Source organism: Pinus tabuliformis, chromosome 2_2 (assembly GCF_031772625.1).
Source record: "Pinus tabuliformis cultivar Carrire ecotype Pingquan chromosome 2_2, CPIR1, whole genome shotgun sequence".
NCBI lineage: Eukaryota > Viridiplantae > Streptophyta > Pinopsida > Pinales > Pinaceae > Pinus > Pinus tabuliformis.
Genome location: NC_142300.1, coordinates 180,145,916 through 180,158,140, shown reverse-complemented (window position 1 = coordinate 180,158,140; position 12,225 = coordinate 180,145,916).

The following is a 12,225-nucleotide window of genomic DNA, read 5'->3' as shown; positions in this document are numbered from 1 at the left end:
TAAAGCCATAATTTTCAGATTCTATGGTTTTCTTTTTCCATACCTTGGATGTTGTTGCCTTTTGTTCATTCTAAAGAGTTGGTCTCATTTTTCTTCCACATTCATTCTCTTTATTCCCAAAGTTATTGCAAAAGGAAATTTATGTTTCTTATTGGAGAGGTGAGAAAGTATTGTAAGAGTATTTACTTAATCCAATCTCATTCTTTTGTTTTCTTGCTTCTCTAGTTATGATAGTTTTATAAGCAACACATTGAACAACCTTATGACCAAAATTATGACAAGTGAAGCATTGACCATTGAAGTAGGAATTCCTAGGAGTATAGTACCTTTTTGTATAGTTTCCCTTTTGAGTGTGGTAAGGATGGTTTACCTAAGATACATTTGATCCTTCATTCCTTTGCTAGAGATAGCATTTTTTTGACTTCTTTCCTTCATTACATTGAGATAGATTCCTATACTTTTTTTAGAATATTTTACAGAATTTTATGATTCTTCATTGTATCCAAGGCCTGTTTTTATTATAGGAGAGTGTTTTATTTTAATAATTTCTTCTAAGGTCTTAGATCCTTTGGAAAATATCATGTTTAGATCTTTTGTTTTCTCAAGTTCCATTCTTGGAATTACTATTTCTAGTTTTAATTTTTCATTATACTTGTCCCTTTCTATAATTTGTTTCTTTAGTGCCTCTTCTGCTAATTTAGCTTCTTCTAGACGAATTTTAAGTTGAGTTACTTCTTCAATGATATTTTACTTTTCTTCTATCGCATCCATAAAAACATCATCAAACTCATCATTACATTTATCTTCAAATGTCATAAGTAATTGATATTCTTGATCAAACTCACCTTCTTCACCATTCGAAAGACTATCACTATCTTCACGTGTCTAGAAAATTTTCTTTTTTTCAAACCCTCCTCTAAAGTTTACTTTTGCAAAATTCTTCCCTTTTTCATGGTTTTCTTTATAATGGAATTATCAACATAATGACCAAACCTTCCACAAGAAAATAATTTTAAAGGAAGCTTACCTCTAAATCTACCAATTCCTACTTGGAGTTTCTTTACGAAGTTTGCCTCTTATTAATCTAATATGTAGCTTGATTCCTTAAGGTCCTCCTTTTCTTTTCCTTAAGAAGTAGCTTTGAATGTTTCTTCTATGATATTTAAGGGACCCCCCTTTCTCATTTCAAAAGTTGTTATGATCCCATAAAGTTGTTCAACAATAAGGTTCTTCAAATCCTGTATTTCTTCAATGGAAGATACTTTTGAATCGAATTTTGGGGTTAGAGATCTTAGGATTTTCTCAACAAGCATTGAATCTATTACTTCACCATGAATATTTCTCATTGAATTAACAATCTCATCTACCCTAGTACTTTCATCACTATGCATTCTAAGAGTTTCATATTGAATTCTAAATTTTTAAAGTTTGGCACTCTTTACCTTAGTATCACCTTCATAAATTTGGATGATCTTGTCCCATATATCCTTTGCTATATTCAGTTGCATAACCTTCACAAATTCTGATTCAGACAAGCTTCCCAAAAGAGCGTTGAAATCCTTTGCATTGGTCTCATATTTTTTCTTGTATGCTTCATCTGTACAAATGGAGGATGGATATTGCTAGCCTCCTTCAACGATTGCCCAAACATCAGCTCCATGTGACTATAGAAAATCTCTTATTCTAACATTCCAGAAAACTAAATTGGTTCCATTAAACAATGGTGGGTTGATAAATGCTACTCCCTCTTGGTTTCTCATCTGAATGAATCTTCCTTCAAGAGATCAAGCTTCTTCTGAAGGACCTGCTCTAATACCAATTAGGAAAAATACTAAAGGGCAGAGGTGGGTGAATCAATATTTTACACACTTTCAATTTCAATTTCTTTTTTTGATTATTATATGTGACTATTGTCAAGACAACTAGTGTATTTACACAATTGTTACTATAGAAACCCTTGTATATCTAGATAACTCATTTGATCATCTATAAAACATTAATAAGTGCATTATTGTTCTATTATTCATCACTTAAATAGTAAGTATGAGTAGTTAAGATAAACACACACAACCATATGAACACCAGGAGTTTTAGGTGGAAACCTAATGTGGGAGAAAACCACCATTGTTTTTGTCTATGTCTTCTTCTTTTATTAGAAATACTATTCTTACAATCTTGTCATGGTGCAGAATTTAACCAGTACACGGGCTCCTACCTGTAAAAGACTACAACCTTCTCTTCTTTTCCAACTCCTACTAGAAGGGGGCTAAAACCCCCTTTCTGAATATTGTTATCCTTAGGTCTTTGTGGATCACTTTTCAGAATGTTTCAAACTAGACCCACTCTCAATAACTACACTCATCAATATAGAAAATCAAAAATTATCACCCATCACAAAAACCAATTTTTGCCACAACAAACCCTAGTAAAACATGCATTAGATTGTATACACTATTGTTACTGATCATACCTGCATATGTACGTGCTTCTACTGAAGAATACACATGTATATATCTCAAAATATTGATAACTAAATCTGAATCATTGTTCTACTGAATCAATCACCCAATCAGCTACTGAAGCCAACATAAATCATTGAACCTAATACAGATCATCACACAATAGTGTCATTACTAGTCAATAGATAATTTCATAAACAATTCAACCCAAATAGATTGGTAAACATAGTTTATCATGAGAGAGACATCATCAATAGACAACAGAAAACATAACAAAACTAATCAGACATCATTAATATTTCATACTGCAAAACCCTAGTAGATGTATGTGAATTTTATAAAGAAATTCCACGTATGTATGCACTTTTCATACTTGACACATGCATACATATTTGTCCATACTACAAAATATATACACTACCAGTTAGAAGAAGATCCACATAATCATTTGATCTCTCAGAGGCAAACTAGTGTACATATCTGAAATCAGTGAGTCATGTTCGCTGCAACCAAAAAATATAATTCACAACCCTTACTATCTCATATTCATGTAAAAGTATCATTAACACCATAGATCTATCATAGTTAGATATTAGCAAGAAAATTAAACGAGTACATAGGATACCATATGTTATGAAACCAACTCACAAAAAGATAGAAAAGATAGATCAACGACTTCAAAATCAGCCTCTTCAAGGGGGAAACATCCTTTACATTACACAAATGAACAATTCTTCGATGAAACAAATGAAAATACCTCCTTTCTATATATAGGAGTCTAAGTGGTCCCAATATAATCATAGCCTACACAACAATAATATTGTAGGGGCACAACAATAACAATAGTGGGCTTCTATGGGGCACAATAATAACAACATGGGGACTACATGGGCACAACAATACCATAATGGGGTTGCAATAATAACAATAAGGGGCTACACTAGTAGTATAGGGACCTAACATGCCCCTCGCCTTCAAAATGTGTTGTCCTTAGTGCTTGAGTAGTTCTAGATGCTTATGTATAAAATTATCATCCTCCCATGTGGAATATTCAGTGGGTAATTTCTTCCACTTGATGAGATACTATGAAAATGACCGAGTTCATAGCTTTCAGGTTCTTGTTTTCCTAACTGCATCAAATTAAAATATGATTTTCCCTTCCTCATCAAGTTCTGACAATATTGTTTGAACTGTGACCTTGTTACCTATAACCTTCTTTAAGCATGAAACATGGAAAACTGGGGGCACTCAGGAAGATTCAGGAAGCTCCAAGTTGTATGCCATAGTACCAATATTTTGAAGCACTTTATAAGGACCACACTACTTTGGTGATAATTTATTATCCTTCTTAGCTTGCTTGAGGGACATTTGTTTGTATGGTTGTAGTCATAAAAATACCCAATCACATATGCCAAAACTTCTTTCGTTGCAATGTTGATCTACCTTTTGTTTCATTCCATTCTACGCGAAAGTGATGTTATCCTTTTTATGTCCTTCGATCTTGAGAGTTTTAGGAGTGGTAATTCTTGTCAATGCATTACAAGATATGGTTGGATTCATTTCTTCTTTCTTTGGGGTTGGTTCTTGGTGTATGTCCTGTTATAGACATTTTTGGGAATTGCAACCCCAAGCATGAAATGTCCATAAACCAAGGGCTCCTAAGTCCCTAAAAGTGTTGTTATAACCCCTAAACGAACAAGGTCAACTGATTACAGCTTCTCCCAGAAGCTCTCCATGAAAAACTGCTCATAATTGGTCAAAACATGATCATTTCAACTGCTCCATAGGCAAAGTGCGTTTCATCTCACCTAAACACACTATGTGGGTGCGTAGCATTTCAAAAAGCCCTCCTATGGGGTGCGATGGGCGAGAAGTTACAAATGGCAGTGTCATTTGCGAGGTGGAGAGGCAATGGAAGCTTCCAAAAACTTCTCCTGTGACACTTGCCTCTCTGAATTCGACCAAGGATGAGTAAGAGATCATCAATCTTCAAGTGGAAGCAAGAACTATCAGAGGGAAGACATTAATCAAATCACAAGCTGACTCATCTCCCTTACAGATATCTATATATGGATCCCTCATCCCAGAGATTCAGAGGCTAGAATTTTGCATATTGTAAGGAATTGTTGTTGGTTTCTTGAGACAAAACATCAGATTGTTGGGTGATCTAAGCTTTGTATGAGGTGAAGAGGGGCTTCCTTGCTGAGAGGATGATGCTGGGTCAAAACAACTGGTTGTAACTCCCCTTGGCTCTTTCTTGTTTATCAATAGAATCTATTCAAGTTTTCCTCCATACTCTTGTGTCATTTATGTTTGTTGCATTTGTATGGTCAATTTACATCTGATCCTAGATTGTTTATGATTATAGATCCATGTTCTTGTATAGTGCTATGCTACTGTGATCTTACAGGTACTCTGTGAAACTGGGCGTGCAAGGGAACAAGTAGCGAAAGACTATCAAGAAAGAGAAGAATCGAATCAAGAGATTAGCGCAAGACAGAGGTTGGTCTTCTTTGTCCTTCTCTATCTATACTTCATAAAGGAAAAACGAAAGTAGCTTTACTTTGTTTGTTTCTAAGGCAGCTATCACACCTTAGTGGGATAAGCAGTTCTGAGTATACACTTTTCCCTGTAACAAAATGGCGACTCCGTTGGGGACGAATTAGTTTGTTTTTTTATCTTCCTTGTTGTCTATTTCATAAACTTACAGACGGAGCCTGAAGTCATGCCAGGTAGCTTTCGAACTACATTTGCTATGCAAATGCAAAGTAGATAAATGTCGCTTCAGTCAATCTCTGGGATCTATTTATGATTTAAACAACTGATTCACAAACTCTCTGATTGCCCCTTGTGGTAGCTCTTAGATCCTCCTTAGATCTACCCTTGATTGTTGCATTACTGATTATCATTTGCTCAGCCAAAACCCATGAACTGAACTGCAAACTTTGGCCCGGAACCCAAGCAAAGTCTCGTCTCTGGCCCAGCACAAGTACTATTCTGAGAATCTGAAATTCAACGCACTTCCCGAGTGTAGTAGGTGCACTGCATTTCAAAGTCCCTGTGTTACAGGTCCGCTGATCAGACTAGGCATTGTGCAGTTTTGGTTTCTGTGATTCATTCTTTCCAGTTCTATTCATGAATTTTGCTGCCTATGATCAGTATATCTCTATTTGAAACCCCTTTTCCTTGCTGTTATTCTGCCTCCTTTGTACAAAAGAACTATAAATGTTTTTGTTTGTTTGTTGAGTCATTTTCAGTTCTCCTTTGCAAAAAGTAACATAATTGCACTGTCGTCCTTTGATTTGAAAGTGTCGCAAGTGTTGTTTTCAATCATAGGAAAGAGTTTGATTGCTGTAGATAGTCGATTATCCTGTTACTATTGTTTTTGGTCTGAATTTGTAATTTTTCTAGTGTCGAAAACAAGTATTCATTTCCAAATCGTAAGGTGTTGTGATTGCCTCCATTTTTTATTTCGAAAAGAAACTTGTTGATAACTGTCGCTTGAAAAGTAATTCAGATTTGTGCATCAACTTTATTTTTATCATTTACATACTAAGAAAGTCGAAAACAAATACATGCATGTGCATTTTCATTTAGACAGTCTGATTGGTTTGATTTAGGAAAGTGCATTTAGAGTGTTCTCTTTGCTCTTTGTGAAAGAATTATGTCTTTCTCTCCTTAGTAGCTAGGATTTTCATTGCACAAAGAAGATAAAAAGATTGTTTATCATCTTAGATTGCATTTTAGGAATTATACTACATCTCGCGGTGAAACTGAAAGACAAACTTCATAAACAAGATCAACTATAAAATAAATTCAATGAATCTAACAACGCTTTGGAACCTAACACACAACATTTAGAAGTCTAGGCTAGAGACGTATTCCGGCGTCGTAAAGCCTGGTAACTGTTGTTCTCACTAATGATTGGGTGATTCCTCCACTTTGAGACGATAAGTGCCAGTACGGACTTGTGCTCCCACGTACCGTCGAGTATATTTTGGGAGACCACAATAGGCTTAATCCTTTATCCATAGGAAGCTGTGTCTGCCGCCCTATTGATCGCAATGCACTGAACACAGCATTCGGGAAGATTGACTGCCGTACCGTAAAAAGTATTCTACAGTTTTGCAATTGGTTTGGTAATCCCTCTACCTAGATTTCCAGAGCAGTCCCTTTCATTCCTTTTCAGACTCTTTAATGGAAAAGGTCCATCTGAACACTTGTCACTTCAGGATAATTAAAAATCGAAGGCGACTAGAGTCATCTTTTGTTTTTTCTTGACTCTTAAAAATTTAAAAAACAAGTTGTGTCAAAGCGTCTAAAATTCATCTAATTCGGAAACATACTTCCCCTTTATTTTTAGTTGATCGAGTAATCCGCAATCGTGGAAGAAAGTCAATTGAAACCCCGTCGTTCGTGGAGGCTTATGAGTCAACCGTCTTTGTCTCCGAAATCGAAGCTAGTACGGACAAAGCGAACTCATTTAACTGGTTCCAAATCTCCTGTTAAAGTTAGAACAAGTTTTCCAACAACATCAGAGACTCCGATTACTCCAAACATTTCTGGTATCCCTGCCTCTACAAAATAAGTTTGTTATATACGTAGGGGGGATAATATGGGGTACCAAGGGAGGTACCCAAGGTAATAATGTAATAATGGGATGGGCCATAGTAATAAATAAGGTGGTTAACCCATATCATGTAAGGGACCACAAGTAGTTAATAATAATGTAATGGGCCCATGGTATTAGTTGACGGTATGAGGGAACCACGGTAATGACCCATGGTATTGTATGTATGAGGCCTATATAGAGGCTAAAGACTCCATGTCAAGGAAAAAGTGAAGGAATATTGCATGAACAAGCATATGGTTTGTGGAGTGTTCTCCTTCCTTAAGGAGTGAATGTATGGTGTTGCCCTACCTTAAGGGTTTGATCAATAAAGTGAATCATTTCTATTTATTTCTATCTTGTTATTCTTGGGTTATTTCTATTATCATAATATCTTTGGGTTAGATCTATAAAAAGTGGTATCAAAGCTACAACAAGTGGTATCAGAGCTATAACAAGTGGTATTAGAGCACTTTCTTGGGCACAAAAGTGGAGAATTTTTTTTTATTTTTGTAGGAATTTCGGGGGCGGCGAGTTTGCAGATCAGATCTGTACATTTTGGTGCAAGATATGAAAAATATAATTGCAGATATGAATTCCTTGTGAAAAAATAGCCGATTTCAGAAAAAAAAATCAGTTGAATTGGAGTTCGGATGAAGGAGATATCGCTGATCTAAAAATCAGTGGGGTTGCAGACAATTTTTCAGGGCAGTGAGTTTGCGGCGCATATATGGACGTCCTGGTGCAAGATCTGCAAAATATAATTGCAGATATGGAATCTTGGTGAAAACATACCTAATTTCAAAAAAACAATCAGTCGAATCGGAGTCCGGATGAGGGAGATATCGCCGATTTAAAATCAGCTTTTTTTCAGAAATTTTGGGTGACGGCGGGAGAGTAGCAGCGCAGATCTGGAATTCTAGTGCCTGGATCAGGATTTCTATCACATGGGCAGATGCAGAATGATTGTTCCATTTCTGAAAACAGGTCATAATAAGGATTCTGAGCAATATTGACGAAACTGTGACAATTTCAAATTTTCGCCAAGTCAGCGAATTTTTTCTCAAAACCCTCTTCATGACGACTCTATATTTTACAGGAAAAGATGATGGTCCTACTATTGAAGAATTCATACATAGATACAAGTCCACATATGGGACATATTGGAAGCTTCCAATGCTGTTTAATATGAGAGATGATGCTCAAAAATGGAATTCATCACTTGACTACCAGCAGTTGATCACACTTTCAGATGCAGAATTTGAAAAAATATTTTTGGACAAATGGTCTCGGGCTAGAAAAAAGGAGAATGAGACACATAAGGGGTTAATTTCTATGGGTGTCTCCTTACTGCAGGTTCATGGATTGATTCAGAAAGAGAAGATCATTGTTTCTATCAATCCTAATGGTAAACATAATTTTATCAATGTTAATTTGGCAAAAAAATTGCAAGTCTCAGCAAAACATATTGAAAATACACAGGTTTATGATAAGGATGTTCAAATTTATAAGGATTTGAAACTTTCTATGGATAAGTATGTGCTTCATGGTGATTTTTATGCTTCAGATATGGATAACATGGATGTTGTTTTGGGATACCCTTGGATGGAATTAGTGGGTACTATAAATATTAATGTGTAGAAGAAATTCCTGAAGCTCTGGTATAAAAAGAAGAAAATTACATTACAGGATATTTCCATTAATAAGCAGGTAGAGTCCAAGGAGGTTGAAGCAGAAGATGTTACAGGGACTGACATATCAGATGATGAGCATTTGATGGTCGACAATCAAACAAAAATAGAGGCTGAAGCCGAAAAGGTAACAGGTGCTGACACATCTAATGAGGGTTCAGTGGTTGAAGTCATATTGGAAAAGAAGACACCACAACAGGCACCACAGCAGGGTGAATTAAAGAAAAAGACATTGTGGGTTAAAACTTCAACATATCATCACCCACATCACCCCGCAAGACAACCATCAAAATGGAAACCAAGTAGTCACATGACGGATAGCGAGGAGAGAAGATCCACCCACTACACATCAACACAGAAGAGCTGCCACGGTCAACTTCCATCTCAAGCGAGCGAGGCACCAGCGAGATCGAGGGTTCACCTTTCTCTTGGATGGCTAGATGCACGTGCATGGTATCAGTGGACTACTCTTTTGAGTAGATCTTATTATTTGTGTTCTTCCCATGTTTCAGGGACGAAACATGCTTAGGGGGGTGGAATGTTATATACCTAGGGGGGATAATATGGGGTACCAAGGGAGGTACCCAAGGTAATAATGTAATAATGGGATGGGCCATAGTAATAAATAAGGTGGTTAACCCATATCATGTAAGGGACCACAAGTAGTTAATAATAATGTAATGGGCCCATGGTATTAGTTGATGGTATGAGGGAACCAGGGTAATGACCGATGGTATTGTATGTATGAGGCCTATATAGAGGCTAAAGACTCCATGTCAAGGAAAAAGTGAAGGAATATTGCATGAACAAGCATATGGTTTGTGGAGTGTTCTCCTTCCTTAAGGAGTGAATGTAAGGTGTTGCCCTACCTTAAGGGTTTGATCAATAAAGTGAATCATTTCTATTTATTTCTATTTTGTTATTCTTGGGTTATTTCTATTATCATAATATCTTTGGGTTAGATCTATAACAAAGTTCAGCAGCCACAAAAGGACAGTGGTACTGATCCTAGTCTGAAGGTAAACACTTGTGTCACTGAACCAGTTCCATCTACAACCGGTTCGGAGAGTGTTTCTCCTCAAACATCTGTCAGTGCCGATTCCATACCTTCTTCGGCACCAAAAATATTCTACAGACCTGACGTAAGTCAAGGACTCCGATGATTGGCGGCAATGCTACACCTGGAAATCCTCTCCTTTTAGTCGAACCACTAAACGTACCTAGGGAAACTGACTAAAAAGGCATGTTTGAGTCATAATCAAATCATTTACCGTGTGGGAATGAGGAGGCTCTTGGGTATCGGCAACTAGCAACTACTATCTATCGGCAAGCATCAATCGGCACCTCCTGTGAATGATTGAACCTTGGATCGACTAGTGGAAAAGAATCCTGGATCGAGTACACCAAAACCTGGATGAGTACTATCTACCCCTTCCACCTGGTCTGATTGCTATAGAAGAGATTGTGGAAGATCCTCTATCTAGTACTCCATCGCAATTTGGAGTCAGGATCACTCTGTATCCTTCTTCATCAGAAGTTAGTCTACCGCCAGCGGAAGCTCCTGTAGAATCGCTAGGTAATCTTTTGGATAGACTAGAAATGTCTGAACAACCGTCAACATCTAGGACTGTGTCGTCTGACACAGCGACGACAGAACTCCCTGCTATCACTCCAACAATGTTTGCCGATATACCTTCTATCCCAACTAGCTCTCAATCGCTAGAAGGAGCCCACTCAGGGGCCATTTCGACAGTATGGTCTGTTCCTGTTTGTTCATCCAGAATAATATCCGGAAACTCTTATGCTGAGTCTCAACAAATTGATCCATTTGGAGGTCAATTTGGGAAGTCCGGCCCTCAAGGGCAAACCATTCCCTTAAGTACCGATTGCCACCGTATGGGGGGCAGTATGCCCTTTCATTATCCCCTCCGGGAGGACAGCCATACGGGAGTTCACAACAAAATTCGGGTTATGCTGGAATTACTTCAAGCGGTTGGGTACTGATACTACCTCAACAACCAAGAGTTGTATATTTGATGCAACAATGCTTACCTATGTCAAATATACCAACTACGCCAGCTATTGTGACGGTGTCGCAAGTTCAAGCGCTGCCTGTTGTATGCCAACCTCAGGTTTCGCAGGTTGTAATTGTTATAGACATTTTTGTGCCTTACAGCATGAAGCATGAAATGCCAATAATCTAAGGGATCCAAAGTCCCTAAACATGTTGTTCCTACCCCTAGAGGAACAAGGTCAGCAAACCACAGCACTGAATATTAGTTCTCCACCTGAAAATACTCAAAAACAAGCTAATTCTGGATCATGTCAACTGCTCCACTGAGCATCTGCGCTGAATGTCAACTGCTCCACTGTGTACCTGCGCTGAATGTCAACTGCAAAGAAGGCTACCTGCGCTGGGCGAGTTTGGCCAAGTGGCACAGTCATTCCTCAAGGTGTCAATGCCCAGGAAGCTTCCAAAATAACACTTGGATCAGGGAATTCGACTTGTGATGAGTAAGAGGGTCTAAATCTCCAAGTGGAAGCAAGAACCTCCAAGTGGACTCAAGAACTGAAGAATAACTGAAGTGGGAGAGGACACTAGTCAGCTCCATGCCAAGCTCAAGCTGACTCATCCTTTCTCCAAAAATCCTATATATAGATCTCTCTCATGAGGTCTAGGGGGGCTGGAATCTTGTGAATGTAAGGAAGTGCTGTTGGTTTGAGTATAGAACTATTGGGTGATTTGCTTGAAGGAGGTGAAGAGGAGATTTCTTTCTGCTGGGAGGTGATGCTGGATTGGGCCTTTTATGGTTGTATCACTTCCTGAACTTTACTTCTTCCATTAATAAAGCATTTGAGGTTCTTCTATATGCATGTATCTCAATGGTGTATTGTTATGCTTGTATATTTGATTTATTCTAATCCTTGAATCATTTATGAATGTATGCTTCTTGTAGTTTCCCTCTCTTGCCATTTTGCAGGATCTTGGTGTAGCTGGGCCAGTGAAAGAGCAAGGAGCTGGGAGAAAGCAGGAAAGAGAGAAGATTGGATCAATCATTAGCGGAAGACAACGGTTAGTGGATCTCTTTCTCCCCTCTCTTACATCTCATAAAGAAGTAATCTCGAATAGCTTTGCCTTGATTGTTGCTGAGGTACTATCACCCTTAGAGTGGGATAGGGTCATTCCGTATTGGATACTTTTCCCAACAACAAATTGGCGACTCCACTGGGGATCGTATCTTGTTGGTTGTTTGTGTTTTTGCTATTCATTTCATAAACACAGGGAGTACCGAATCGAACTACATTTGGATCTTTCAAACGCAAAGTAGAGGGCAGCTACTCTAGCTCAGTTTCTGGGCAAGTTTATGATTTGAAGAGCTGATCCACAAAGACTCTAAATAGCTCTTAGTGATAGCTTTTCATCCTCCTTTTCATCCCTTAGTGTGTACTTGACTGATAGCTTCTG